Here is a 15,765-nt window from a genome sequence, read left to right on the forward strand (position 1 = left end):
GGCCCTACGAGAAAGAAAGGCAGATGTAGCCTGGGCAGGGGACAGAGCCAGGCCAGTGAGATGTGTGCAGGGGACATGATGGCTGTGTGACCAGCTCCTGGGCAAAGGGGGCACGTGGCCATGAAAAACGTGGAGGGACAACTCCGTCAGAGGACAAGGATACGTCAGGAGACTGTAGGGGCAGCGATCAGCACCCAGAAGTCTAATGAGAAAAAGAAAAAGGCTGACTGCACCAGGAGAGAGTGTGGGGACGCGCAAGGCAGGGGGACTGCAACAGGCAGTCGGGAGCAGCAGTAGGCATCCAGGCCAGCTGCACAGAAAACCAGAGGAGGAGCCTTCACTCTGAGCCCTGGTCCACCTTCCCCTGGAGCAGGACAAAGCCGGGTGTGAGCCTCCTCTCCAGATGCAGGAAGGTCCAGGGCCTCGGGGCTTTGCAGAGTCCTGAGCAGCCGTCACTGCGGCACTCCAGAGAACACACGCCAATCCGTGGAGGGACCGTTTCTGGACAGCAACAATCAAGATGCGCTTCCTGAGCTCTGCTGCCTGTCCAGGCAAAGCTACAGCCCAGACAGAGAAAGATCTGCAAACACTCTACTTCCACACTTCGCACCGTGTGGGCCTCTCGACTCCAAATGCAGCCTTCCTTGCCCTCCAGGTGGGATGCTGGAGGGGGGAGGCGTCCCTTCCAGTTCCAGCCTCATTCCCATGCACAAGGCACTGACCCCACACGGCGCCCTGGCAGGCTCCCCAGGCACTCCAGCGGGCAGCTTCCAGGTGGGTTCTGCTCACAGCACCTCGGGTGGCTCCCAGGAGGTTCCACTGGCACACCAGCCCGCTGCCCAGCCAGCTCCAATCCACCGCAGCCAGCTGCCCAGGCAGCTTCCTGCCTGCCAGCAGGCCTGTGGCCGTCGCTCAACTCCAATGTCCAGTGGACCGCGGTCACACCCGCTCCATGGGGAGCTGAGTCCCCGCAGCGGGTGGTTCCAGCCGGCTTCCTCAGGTCATCTGCCTAGACCCTGGATGGTGACTGCTCCTTACAGTTGCTGCTGCATTCTTAGCGGTCTCTACTCTGACAACCGGACTGACTAGTTAATAATTACTCGACAGTAAATTGATAATAAGTAATACTCTGTTAATAGTTAATTTTTGGCATTAGCTGGCCGGCAAGCTTTTCTGTAAAGAGCCAGATAGTCATAAATATTCTCAGCTTTACAGGACCTTACGGTCTCTATGGCAACCGCTCGACCTTGCCCGGCAGACGAGACATAAGCCAAGGGCTATGTTGGTATTTGGCCCGTTTTCCGGCTCCTGCTTTATAGGAAGCGCTCCCTCCCTGTTCAAATTTACTGTGTGGTTTGTACCTCCTAACTGGACCCTGACGGATATATATTCTATGTGACAAGTGCAGTAACAGAGGCTTGCACGGGGCCCGAGCAGCACAGGGCAGGGGGTAATAAAATCTTGGGGCGGTAGGGGACTGAGGTCGGGGAGGGCTTTAAAAAGGAGGGGCGATCTAGTCCTCACGATGCGGCTACCACTTACTGAACTATAAGGTTTGGGGAAAGTCACTTAATCCTTTTCTGTTTGTCTCAAGTTTTGTCACCCCAAATAAATGGTGATCAGAGTTGTTGGTTTGTCTTACCTCCTGGGACAATCAGGAGACTAAAAGTGAGACCATTATGAAAATATTTTGTAGACTCTCAAATACGGTACACGTATATTTATACGTCATTTCACTTATGTTATCACTTATCAGTGTCCAAAAAGAAAGTACAACCCACGCTAAGCTTTTCGAGTTTCAAGTTCAGTGACAAGCGATCGGATTCTTGATTTTCACACGAGGAATCTAGAAACTTAAGTGGTGAAGGGAGGCTGCTTCACATACAAACACGAGTACTCGAGGGCCGGCCGAGTGGCTCAGTTGGTTAAGAGCTCGCTCAAGAGTTTGAGCTCTGGGCAACAGCGGTTCGAGTCCAGCCCGAGCTGAGCAGCCACTGAGCTGCCAACAGGTGGCAGGATGGCTCAGCTAAAAAAAAAAAAAAAAAAAGAAGATATAAAGTGTACAGTTAGACAAATACAAGTACTCCAAGCTGTTGGTGCAGTGGTTTCAAGTCCTTTTCTATACGATTGTTTGGGGGATAAAAAAATCCCAAAGCTCCATTTTCCTAGACATTCTTGTTATGTACTTGAAACTTGAAGTTCCCTTTTCCCCTTGTTTAGCTACTATTGCATTACAGACAACTGTCGACAACACAGAGTTCCAATTTATAAATGGGATGTTTTACAAAAGCTTAGCCTAAGTGGATTATGTGGAAAACCAGGCCACACTTGCCCCATAAAAACAACAACATGATTTAAGTGGTAGTTAAATTCTCAGGCTAAGACACAAATACCTCTTTAAAATATGTCATGGTTTAAATAGTTGGGATTACAATGAAGCAAAGGGAGAAAAAGAAACATGCATTTCCCCAGATGGCCCTTTGAACGCGTACAATATATGCACACAGGTCAGGTGTTTGCGACAGGCAGAGAACCGGGGCCTCTTGGTGCCAATGGGAATACGTTCCCCTGAATCTCCACCTGTATGGAGCCCTGTTAGGTAGAAGCAGAACCTGCCCAAGGATGGAAGGTAGACGTGACGCAGCAGCAGCAGCAGCCACTTTACTCCACAGGTGACATCACAGTGACACCTGGCAAGGGACGGATGCAGAGGTGCCCAGCGGGCTCCAGCCCGTCTCCATTCTCCACAGCCCCGCCTCACTGCCTTCTTCCCTCTGGGGCCCTGGGACCAACAGAGAGATGCCTGGCTCGGGCCCATGGAGTGGTGGCCACACCAACGGGACTGCCTCCCTCGGGCCCCCATGCTGCATGGGTGTAGCATCTCCGAGGCACTCCTCCCTTCCACAATCCCTTCTCCCAGAGTCACGTGCGCTCTAACACCTTCGACACAGCACCTCTGCCAGGAAGAGGCAGTGTCTGTGCCTGAGACACTTGTGTGACACGGCGGTGTGACGTGGTGGTGCTCCCAGCAGCAGGCACAGCCCACGAGATGGAAAGGAGCGCATCACCATCCCACCAACACCAACCAGGATGCCAGCAAGGAAAAGCTGTCGGCAAGCGTCTGCAACGCTTGTGTGTTTTTTAATGGTAGTGAAAAAAAACCAAACCACACATAATACAAAATGTACCCTCGCCACCGCTTTTACAGTGTACAGTTCAGGGGTGTTAACTCTAAGCACATTGTGTATAACAGGTCTCTAGAACTTCCACATCTGGCAAAACACACACTACATCCACCAAACAGAACCCGTTCTTCGCCTGCTCCCCCAGCCCCAGCACCCTCCGTTCTACTTTGTTTCTTTCAACTTGACTCCTCTAGATACCTGACACAGGTGGACTCGTACAGCATTCGTCCTTCCGTGTCTGGTCACAGCACTCCAGGTTCATTCATATAGTGTGTGATGCGCACCACACCATCCTTGCTTCTTAAGGCTGAGTAATATTCTATTATATGTATATGTCACATTTTCTTTATCCTCGCATCTGTGGATGGACACTCGGGCTGCTTCCAATACCTGCCACTCTTATATACTGGGGGGTGCATAAATCGATACGACCACTTGGGGAAACAGACTAAGTAACCTACAATCAGCAGTGTGTCTGCGTGTTAACCAAAAGGCCCATACAAGGGTGTCTATACCAGCACCATCTGTAATAGCTAAAGTCTGGAAACCACCCAGGTGGCCAATAAATAAAACAAAGGATGCAATTCTACACCATATTTCTCCACCCCAACACCATGGACATCTGGGACCAAAGTCCCCCTTTGTTTGGGGGCTGTCCTGGGCACTGTAGGAGGTTTGGCTCCAGCCTCTAGATGCCAGTAGCAACCCCACCCCCAAGGTATAACAACCAAAAATGTCCTCAGAAATTACTCAATGTCCCCTGGGGGACCAAAAAACACCCAGTTGAAGAGCACTGTTCTAGAGAAAAGATGGAAGTATCTGAGACAACAATTTCAGCTCTCGTGAAACAAAAGGAAAATAAGACACCTCTAAAATCCCATGTCACCCCACCCACCATGGCAGGAAGTAGGCAGCCACCAGCTTCGCACAAGCCACCCCCTCTGGTGTCCAGCAACAGTGCAAAAGGCCCGCCGAACAAAGTGTCAGCATTGCCACGCAGAAGAGGCCTCATGGTTCTGGCCACCATCAGCCCTGTTCCAGGAGTCCACTTCGCAACAAAGAAGCCTTTCTCCCCAGAGAAAATGGTCTTTCCTGCCTCCAGGCCTCGAGGACTGGGTCCCCTCTACTCACACCCCACCCCCATCACTGACACAACGCCACACACTGTCTGGCTCATCCCTGTCATCCTCTGGGACCATCGTGACCACCATGGGACTAGACACCCTCCTCCCAGGCTCCCTAACACTGGGGTGCAGTGCTGCGAACTCCATTTATGGTCCCTGATGATGCTCCTAGCCACACAGCAGACTAGCATCTCATAGGACAACACCCAAATGATATCTTTGCTTCTTCCCCTCCTATACCAATATCTGTTTGGAGGAAACAGACAAAGGTTCTGGAAAGGGTGACCGGGGAGGTAAAGAACCAGGTAAGATAGCGAAGTTGCTGTCCATAGGCCTGTGACTAGGGGAGGAAAAACCCACCACTGTCTTGGTCTTTCAAGTGGCTCTCAGACGTAGCATCATGAACAGTCAAGGCCCCGGGCGCCTCCCCGCCCGTCTGGGAGCCCAGACCTGCGTGCTTCTAACCCTTTTCTCATAGGTCTTTTTTAAAACGAGCAGTGGGAACATTGAAGGCATGAGTGAAGCAGACAACTGGAATCACTTCATTTTGCCGTTTTTCAACGTGAAAAAAGCAATCTGAAAAGGGCTGATAGGCCATTAAGAAACAGGAAAAGGAACTGCCCAGACATGAGAACAAAGTGTCCCCGCTTTTCAGAACACATGGCTGTTTATTTTTAATGGATGTCCCCAGCCTACTGCTGTTTCAAAGACACAGCAGTTGTTCTTTCAGATAAGGCTGCCACTGTGCCATCGGGAGGCGCGCTGCTCAAAGGGAACCCAGCCAAGGTGGCTTCACCTTTCCTACGGGTGAGTCACCTCCCCTTCGACTTCTTATCAGGTAAAAAAACGGGTGACCTCACCCATCACAAGGACTTTTAGAAAAACAAAACTCTTTTCCGTGACGTTGCCACAGACTGAATGTTTGTGTCTCCCCCAAATTCACGTGGTGGAGCCCAATCCCCAATGCGATGGTGTTAGGAGTGGGGGCTTCGGGAGGTGGTCAGGTCATGAGGGAGGGGCCTTCATCAATGGGACCAGTGCCCTTGTAAAGGACCCCAGAGGGGTCCCTTGCCTTTCCACCATGTGAGGACACAGGAAAAAACAGCTGTCCCTGAATCAGGAAGTGGGCTCCCAGAGCCCAAATCTGCCAACAAGCATCTTAATCTTGTTGGCCTTCTAAGACCCCCAGTCTGTGCTATTTTTGTGACAGCAGCCCAAATGGATGGAGACAGATCAGAGGCCCCATTCAAAGAGCCTAACTCAGCAGTGTGGGGCAACCCGTGAAGTTCTGGGTTGGAGGGGCTGCCATAAGGGAAGGGGCCGGTGTACGAAAGACAGCCCTCGAGAGGGCCCCTGGGAAAGGGGCAGGGTGCTCCCCTCTGAAGGGACAGCCAGTATGCAGTAATGCCAGCCACCAGAAGCCCTGTGGAAATCGGTACCCAACATGGGCAGCTCTTCCAATTTGTTTTAAATAAGCTGGAAGTCTGGGCTTTTAGGGCTGCTCTGCCCCTGTGTCCTCAAACGTAGGCAGTCCTATGCTTTAAAGACTAGGAGAGGCGAAGCAGAATCATGTCAGAAGGTCACACACGTGTCACCCCAATGGGCAGCCTCTGTTTCAGGTAATTCCCATCCTGCTCTCTGCCCGTGTACACCTTCTCGTGTGTGAGAACCCACAGGGCTATGCAGATGCCCTACCCACTGAGGGGCCCTTCTCCACGTCTCCTGCATTGTCTCTTCATCCGGGACTCTGCTGATAGGCCTTACCTTCAAGTCTTCTCTCTGCCTCCCCAAACTGACCTCTCTTTTAGGAAGTCGTTCAAGTCCCAAGTGCTCCAGGATCCCCGATAGCATCTTTCGGAAGCAATGCCCTCCCCACCATGACTAGAATACAACCATCATCTCTGGTGGCCGACAGACTTGCTCTCCCTGGACGCAGCTGGACTCCTGCGCACAGCTGAAGGGCTCTGCCCTCGCAGGAGGGAGAGGCGGCTGTGACAGTCCTGACCGGGGACGAACACCAGCTGGAGGCTTCTGAGGAAAAGCTGTGGTCTCTGCATCAAAGGGGCAGAAGCATCTGGGGCCACCCTTTCCCCTTTCTTCTGGCTGTGAACCTGAAACATCCGAGTCCAGATGTGAGAGCCACCATCAGAGCCAGGTGGGCACAGAGGGGCCTGGGCATGACGGCAGCAGCAAGCTCCCCCGCCTCGGTGGCCAGTGTTCCCTGGAAGGGCCTGGGCCCAGATACTTGGAAAACCGTAACGACTCATCCAGAAGACAAGGATACTTTAGAGTGAGTCACAGTTCTGTATAAACCCAGGTCATCTTTCCTTAATGTTTTGATTTTTAAAAATCAACACCAAACTAATTTTTTAAAAATGTGTATTTCACAATAAAAAAAAAATAAGAAAATAAATCAACACCAAACAGCATTAGTTCTAAACAGCAAGACTTTGGCTTTGTAATTAAAAACAACTATTGAGGGGTATAATTGTTTATCATGTCTGAGAGGCAGGTTAAGAAAAACTATAATGTCTTGCTCTATGAATTTTTTTTTTTTTTAGCTGAGCCATCCTGCCACCTGTTGGCAGTTCAACGGCTGCTCAGCTCGGGCCAGGCATCGAACCGCTGTTGCTCAGAGTTCAAACTCTTGAGCGAGCTCTTAACCAACTGAGCCACTCAGACAGCCCTGTATGTTTTTATTTGAGAGTAAGACACACGGCATCTGCCTGAAAATTCTACCAGAATGGGTAACCAGTTAGCTCAGTTGGTTAGAGCGTGGTGCTGATAACACCAAGGTTGCCGGTTCAATTCTCGCATAGGCCACTGTGAGCTGCGCCCTCCCTAAAAGAGTCAACTATGCCTTGTAGCATGAAAGCAATGTGTAACCAATGACCATGGCTGTTCCCCAATAAAATTTTTAAAAAATAATAATTCTACCAGAAAAGTCTACCAGCTACAATGAGTCATGACATTTTGCTTCATCAAATGTCTGCACTCCTGCCTGACAGAGGAATACACTGGTAGAAGGCACTTTTTAGAATAATATCATGGAGGAGGGGCCTGAGGGCTGGATACTTATAAAATCGACATAGTTTAAATGCAATGGGAGTACATGAAAGCAGGGTTTTCATTATACTAAACACAATTCTTCATCTCATCAGTAACATTATTTCTCCACTGTGATCTGAAGCTAGAATCTAACCAAAAGAGCCAAACTACTGCCGAACTGGTAACCCTTCTGTGTCACAGAAAAAACAGAAACCACTTAAGATTTATGCCACTCCGGCCATTACAAGGCTACACAGGAAACCCTTTCCTGGCTTTCTCTGGCGATAAACTTTCATAGGCAACATCTTCATTTGTTAACATGTGTTTACTTCTCCCAAGTTCAGCCATAGCTTAGAGGGGGAAAATGGAGGCCATCTTAAGTCTTAAAAAAAAAAAAGGGACAAATTAAAATGGCTTCATTCTTCTGATAGTCATGTCACAGCGTGAGCCACGGCACAGCAGATAAAGAAGCCTTTTGGTTGTGCTTGGGGGAAATGGGGGGGAGGGGGAGCAAGCATTGACCAGGGTGTCAGAATTTACTCAGTAGCCCACCTCTATTTTTGCCCAGAGTGAGAACTGAATTATTCACCAGTCAACTGAAAAGAGTCAGTTATGTGCCTAGCTTAGGATGTGCAAAAAACGCGTGCCGAGCCGGACACAGAGATGCCCAGGGCCCAACACACCAGGAACCATCACTCCTGAATCCTGGCGGTTCCCTCACCACAACACAGATTCCACATGAAGGCCCTTTTTTAAAAAAAAAAAGATTTTATTGAGGAATTGGGGGAGGGAAACAGCATTGGGGAATCGGGGAGGGGGAACAGACAAGTTGCTGTCCTTTTGTTCTTCAGTCTAGTTGTGGAGGACGTCACTTCACGGGCCCATGTTGGTATTGTGATCACTGCGCCCTTCCAGCTGAGGCAGTCGCTCACCGGCCATTGGATGGCTACTCACGGAGACTCATGACAGCCCAGCTCCAGGTCGAACTGTTGTTCACCATCTTAGCTGTAGAGGGTGCAGCGTCACTGGCCCTCATGTGGGATCTGAACCGGGGCCCTGCTGCTCAGAGCTGGCATCCCAAGCCAGCTCTTAACTAATGCGCCACTCGTCCGGCCCTGTCGAGGCCCTTTTTGAAGCTTCATTCTGTGTCCAGTGCTTTATTCGGGACAGCATTTGATACAAAACATACATTTATCTGTTAGGACTGGTATGGGAACATTTGGCATTTTTAATTACTGTGTTCAAAAACGTGGGGGAGGCTGCCATCTCCCACGACAGACTATAAATAAGTTTCTGTCCAAGGATACTGAAAACAAAATTGTAGGTAAGGGCTGCCTTCGATTTCTGCTCTTAGAAATTCCACTGAGGCATAGATCAGACAAGGATTTTTTTTCCCCTGAACTCTCCAGGAAAACACACTAAGGATCACAAAGAAAAGGGACCTATCGTGACGGTTAGTATGCGTAAATAATTTCCATGAGAAGTGTGAACAAAATTGGTGGGCATCGTGGCTTTAAAAATGGAAGAAAATGCAGCCACTGCAACCCCATCCATCTGGGGGCCTCCGGCATGCCAGCATCCTCCGGCCCTGTGCCTCAGCTCTCACACTGTGTGACAGAGGCTGGCACTGGAGGTGGCCCAGTGCCCCCTCCTGCCATCCAGTGAAAGGGACCCTCCCACATCACAGACCAGGCTACCGAAATGGCTAGAGTCTCCGAAGCTGGCAAGGAAAGATTCCAGGGGGATTCTGTTTTTTGGGGTTTTTTTAAAGATTTTTTTTTTATTGGGTAATTGGGGGGATGGGAACAGCGCTGGGGAATTGGGGGAAGGGGAACAGACAAGTTGCTGTCGTTTTGTTCTTCAATCTAGTTGTGGAGGACGCTGCTTCACTGGCCCAAGTTGGCACCATCATTGCGCTCTTCCCAGGCGAGGCAGATCAGTCGCCGGCTTCTGGACGGCCGCTCACTGCGGCTGCTGGCCGCTCACGCTGGCTGCTGGCTACACACGGTAGGTAGCCCCTGGCAACCCACTGCAGCAGGGGCTGCAGCCTATGCCGTCGCCAGCAACTCATGGCAGCCCAGCTCCAGGTTGAGCTGTTGTTCAGCATCTTAGCTGTAGAGGGCAGTGTCACTGGCCCTCATATGTGGGATCCGAACTGGGGCCCTCTGGCATCCCAAGCGAGTTCTTAACCATCACGCCACTCGGCCGGCCCGGGATTCTGTTTTTTACGATGGAATTGGCCACACCTGAGACAGGATAAAGGCACTTTTGCCACAATCTCCGACTTAAGTCTGATTATTCCTATTAGGAATGCAATTCGTTTTGTAACAACATGCTTTGACAACAGAGTTCTCAAGAAGCCACTGGGGGTAACGAGTAAAATTGTTCAATACGCTGCTTATCTAAATGAAAACAAACAACATACAACTGAGACTCAAAAACATTATAGGGGTCTCTTCCTGAGCCCATCATCGGCCATTTAATTGCAGTGTGCCCAACCTAAGTGTCAGGGTTAAGGACAAGATCTAACCCTAAAAGCACAAACCACGCCCCTCCTGCTGGCTGGCTGCCTGCCTGTCTGCCTGCTGGAGTCCTGGCAGGTGAACGGGTGCTACAGGGATCCCGCCCCCAGCAGGAAAGACGGGCTCTGTTACAAGCAGGTGGTGCAGGGTCTGTGAGTGCTGGGGGGTGGGGACCCAGGGTGAGGCCAATATTAGGACTATACCATCCACTGTCAAAACCACGCAGGATGGGTGCCAGGGACTGAAGAAAGGGCATCCATTTTTAGCTCTCCCCAAACACACAGGAGGGGCGAACCATTGAGCCTTTCTGTGCCTCAGTCTCCTTACCCCCAAAATCATCAATTCAATCCTGTCACTAAGATCATGTTTAGCTTTAAACTTTCACAATTCCAGTTCCACAACCCTCATTCTTATTACGCGTCTAATTCGACAAGTCTTGAACTAGCAACTCGTGCAGCTTTTGCACTAATAAGATGTGATGTGTGCTCCGGGGGAGACTGGGCGGAAGAGAAAGCTTTCAGAGACCCAGCTCTGGTAGAAACTGAAGGTGGTGGCTGACAGTAAGAACTAAGCCTCAGATGCAGTGACAAGCCAACAAGGAGCGAGACAGATTTCAGCAGCACAACTGCTGGCGATCTGGGCATCAGAGGGTGCACCTGGTACCCAGAGAACTGCCAAGACCAACAGGAGGGTGGAGGAGCCTTCTCAAAAGCAGAGCGTAAGAACAAAAGGTCTAGTTAGCTATGGTCCCAACTAATCAAAGCTTTAGCTGACGTGTTGCTGGGACGTAGTATCGGCTTTTTGCAGACTGGGGTTTTGCAGACTATCACGTAGCCTGTTTGAGGGCACTAACATTCCCCCAAAGGATGTGAATGGCTCAGCAAGCTGGTAGGCACACCCCACATCCCAACACATCTCCATGAACTTGACCAGAGACTGCCTGTAACGGGCAGGCCCTTTCGACTGGGACCAGAATGAGGCAGTGACAGGTCTCATCTCTAACACAGTGAACACCTGTTCATTCAAAACTAGATGCCGAAGGGACAAAATAGACCCGAGTCACCTGGGGAACATTGTCAGCTCCAACTTTAATTCCAGGCTCAACAATCAATAGCCAAGTTACAGTTTTACTACAGAATAAGGTTTTGAACTTTTTCTCTATGAAAGTGAGAGAGATGGGGTCCTAAGACAGAAGTGCAAAGAATACAGTGTCACCAGAGGGGGAGCAGCAGTGTTTGGAAAGTAGAGTGCAGGACCTTTCAATACTGCTACACATGCGCCTGGAATAACTGCATTGTCTCCACAAACACAGGCTCCACGGGAAAATGCCTCAGGAGTGGGCAAGAGCCCCCATATCTGAGTGGCAGCGAGGTGCTGTTTACTCTCTAAGAGCAAGCCGGTGGGTTAGACCAAAGACTCCGTGGGCTCTGGGTCACTCAAGGCTCTGACTGACACACTCTGGTTTGCAAAAGCAAAGTGGGATTTGTTCCAGGGAGATGGGGAACCATGGAAACCACAGGACCGGGAACGACCCCAGAATGTTCCAGACAGTGAAGAGGAACAAAGCGGAAGTCAGCGATGGCCAGGCCAGAAACCAGACGGTCGGGATGCCAGGCGTGACCGTGCTCCAGCCGGGCCTCGCTCTCTGCTTCCCCAGGCAGAGACCCAAGTCTTGGGAGTTTGGAGGACACAAGAGTGGCCCAGAATTCCCCCCAAGGCTGAAGAGTATGGACTACCAGCCAGCAATACAAGGCACTACTGACCCACGCACAACCTGGATGCGTCTCCGGAGAATTACACAGACGGAAAGTGGTCGATCCCAAAAGGTCACACACTGTACCAGTCCATTTATAAAAAGTCTTGAAATGATACAATCATAGAAAGTGTGGCCATAGAAAGGTGGGGTGGGGCCGGAGGGAGGCCCATAAGGGACCCTTGTGGTGATGGAAATGGTCTATCCTGTTACCCACATCAGTATTCCGGTGTGACACTGTCATGAGGGTTTTGCAAGGTGTTACCATCGGGGAACCAGGGAAAGGGGTTCAAGGCATCTCTCTACAGGCAGACCTCATTTTACTGTACTTCTGCTTCATTGCACTTCACAGATGGAACCATCTTTTTACAGATTGAAGGCAAGAACTCCACCAACAAAAAGATTACAACTCACTTGATTGCAATTCTTACTTGATCGCGGCGGTCTGGAATGGAGCCTGAAATACTTATGAGGTATTCCTCTATATGCTTACAACTGCACGTGACTAATGACCTCAACATAAAAGTTTAGTTTTAAAACAAGAGACTGACAAGGAGGGGACCATGAGGCCACCAGGGCTCCACATGGGGCAGGAAGCAAAGGAATTTGGCAGACCCTCACAAGGCCACAGACAATGGGAGGTCATTTTTATAAGGAAACTGGGGTGCTACACAGATGGGGAGTGTGAGCCAGAAAGCCAAACACCAATGAACGTCCACTATACGCTTCTGAGGAGATGACAACGCTGACACAGCAGCCAGTCAGCAGGCCACTCACTCACTCACTTGATAATCTGAAGCCACTTTAAAAAAATATTAGAGGGCCGGCCGAGTGGCGCGATGGTTAAGAACTCGCTTGGGATGCCAGAGGGCCCCGGTTCGGATCCCACATATGAGGGCCAGTGACACTGCCCTCCACAGCTAAGATGCTGAACAACAGCTCAACCTGGAGCTGGGCTGCCATGAGTCGCCGGCGATGGCGTGGGCTGCAGTCCCTGTGGCAGTGGATTGCCATGGGCTACCGTGTGTGGCCAGCAGCCAGCGTGAGCAGCCAGCAGCCGCAGTGAGCGGCCGTCCAGAAGCCGGCGACTGATCTGCCTCGCCAGGGAAGAGCGCAATGATGGTGCCAACTTGGGCCAGTGAAGCAACGTCCTCCACAACTAGACTGAAGAACAAAACGACAGCAACTTGTCTGTTCCCCTTTCCCCAATTCCCCAGCACTGTTCCCATCCCCCCAATTCCCCAATAAAAATCTTTAAAAAAAAAAAAAAAAGAAAATTTCACTTACAATACTTAGGAATAAATTTTAAAAAAAAATATTAGAAAAATGACTACTGAGCTGCATGGATGCAGCCTGTCATTTATGGCCACAGAGTCTCAGGAGGCTGTTAGCAACTCAGCCCATGGAAAAAATTAATGGGACATTACAGTAACCAAAAGAAACACAGAGGGAGGTCTGAAACACATAGACTCTGGTGCCCTTGTCCCTACTGCCATGCCAGGCAGACACCCAGGTTGGTTTCAAATCAATGCCCTCATGGTACCCCGTTTGTTTTTTTGGGGGGTGGGTGGGGTTTGGGGTTATTTTTTTAAGGTATTTTATTGGGGAATTGGGGGAGGGGAACAGCGTTGGGGAATCAGGGAAGGGGAACAGACAACTTGCTGTCCTTTTGTTCTTCAGTCTAGTTGTGTCACTTCACTGGCCCATGTTGGTATTATCATTGTGCTCTTCCCGCATGGCAGCTCACGAGAGCTCACGCCCGCTGCCAGCCAGCCTGCAGCCCAGCTCCAGGTCAAGCTGTTGTTCACCATCTTAGCTGTAGAGGGCGCAGCGTCACTGGCCTCATGTGGGATCCGAACCGGGGCCCTGCTGCTCAGAGCTGGCGTCCCAAGCCAACTCTTAACCAATGCGCCACTCGGCCAGCCAAGCACCCTGTTTTTCTACTAAGCAAGTATATATTCCATCTTAATTGACAGCTAGACACTGGTATCAACAATGCTTCATGATGTGAATGTAACTAATTCAATTAAAGACAAAACACTAGGGACGAGATGTGCTGTCCGTCTATACTTAACAAAATTGTCATGTCTATACTTAACAAAACTGTCATGTTTCTTTTTAGTAAGATTTTTAGCCATACGCTCATTTGGATAATGTCAATGGGCAATTTTTTAAATGAACAAGGCTTTGAGGCTGATAAGATTAAAATATGTCCTACATTACTTTGGGTTGACTACTGAAAAAGAAAACAAACTTAAGGGGACTATATGATTGTAAACTCTGAAATAGCGGCGTATTGCTGAGTTTAGGACACCAGTATGAAGTGGAGCGACTCCAAGGTATATTCAAACCAGACCTGAGTCCTGCTCCTGGAAGCCCTCCCACCCTGCCAGGCACAGAGCCTGGTGGATGGTAAGCACTCAAATATTTTCTGAATAACCAGATGCTTGAACAAATAAACTATAATTTATATAACTGAGAAGTCCCTTGTCATTTTACTGCCACCCTACTCAAAACCAGTGAGCAATGCTCATGTCCAGTATTCTGAAAACGTTTCGCAAATTCTTGCAAATTCAGGACCCATAAAAAAACATTTAGAAGAGACAGTATCACCCAAAGCTATCTTGCATTTAGCACTCACAGGTTTGATCAAACACAAGGCACCCCCAGCGTCCACGAGATTTAGTCATCTGTGGATCTCCCAAACAAGAGTTGTAATTCTGTAAAATTCTGAACCTGAAGGGAATGACTTAAGCACTCAGTCTAGCTGACAGCCAGTCTATGACTTCAGAGTTCTCTACGCCCAGCCACCAGGTAAGTAGTAACACATAAAATAAAATAAAAAATAAAGTGTGTTTCTTCATGAAGACATCCCCCACAGAACCAGTGGCAGCCACAAAGATAGGGGGGACTACGAAAGTGATGGCTCTGAACAGAAACACAAGTGTGGGAGATCAGACAGTAGGCCCAACCATGCTGGGAGCCTCAGTGTATGCAACAAACAGCCCCACTATGTGCTGCAGACGAGGATGAGCCAACAAGGGCCGTCAAGCTACTTTGCGCCCAGCCTGGACCCAAGATGCCCACCAAGTGCAAGAGGGACAATGAACGCTTGGGCATCTTGGGTGCTCACCTCACAACGTCAGAGTCCACTGCCTTCTTAAGCTCTCCCTGGCTGTAAGGAGGAGAAACCGCGGTCCCCAAACCCCCGACCACCACCAAAATGGATACGTAGCTTCACCATGCCCACATGCTAGCAGATAACTGGCCAAGTTCACTGAAATTAACTGGAGGTCTTTAGGGGATAGCAGAGGCTTGCTTTCTCTTCCCATTAATTAGAGCTTCCACCCCAAAGCAAGATATTTGGAGGAGGAGGGGAAGAGAAAGAGAAGGGTCTCAGCCCTGTACTGACTGCAGAAGGTCCTTGAACGAGGGGCCAATAAAGAAAAACAGTCAGCGATCATTCCCAGAGGTGCTGACCCTGCGGGGCCCATTTGCTCTAAGGCCTGGCTGGCTGTTAACCCCCTTATCATGTAAGCTTTTCAAATCCATGATATATTCCTCCTTCCACCACCTTCCTGGGCCTTACAGGAGAAATGTCGCTACAGATGCAAAGGATGGGAGAGAAAAACGATTTAAAGAAACATACGTTCATTAGGATAGGAGTAAGTCAAAGAGAAGAAATCCGTACAAAGAATTAGTCAGTCCTGCGTACAGAAGTCAGCGTACAAGTTAGCACACGCATTCAGGCATAGCAGCAGAAGGCAAGCTCCAAAACTGCTTGTGAAGACAAGAACACTGAGTAAAACCAACTCCAGTATCACTCATACTTCAGGACTGTCCAAGCAAGGTTTGCCCCAGGGACTTCTTAGGAGCAGCATACAACCGGAAGTTGAAAAGGCACTCTACCGATGCAAGCGTTTACCTAATTACTCCTCTAGGCCCCTTGTCCACCACATCATGGCCGTACACTGCAAAATACTGTTTTATGAAACCCCATTCTCGTCCAGCAGACCAGGTAATGGGCCCTGACAGTCCCTAAGGTCAATGTCACTCCCTGAGCACCATCTCATAATGAAAACAAAGCTCAACCAATGAAGGGCCGCTAAGTAGACGGATGTACAACAATTTCA

This window comes from Hipposideros armiger, unplaced genomic scaffold (assembly GCF_001890085.2).
Source record: "Hipposideros armiger isolate ML-2016 unplaced genomic scaffold, ASM189008v1 scaffold_155, whole genome shotgun sequence".
NCBI classification, from domain to species: Eukaryota; Metazoa; Chordata; class Mammalia; order Chiroptera; family Hipposideridae; genus Hipposideros; species Hipposideros armiger.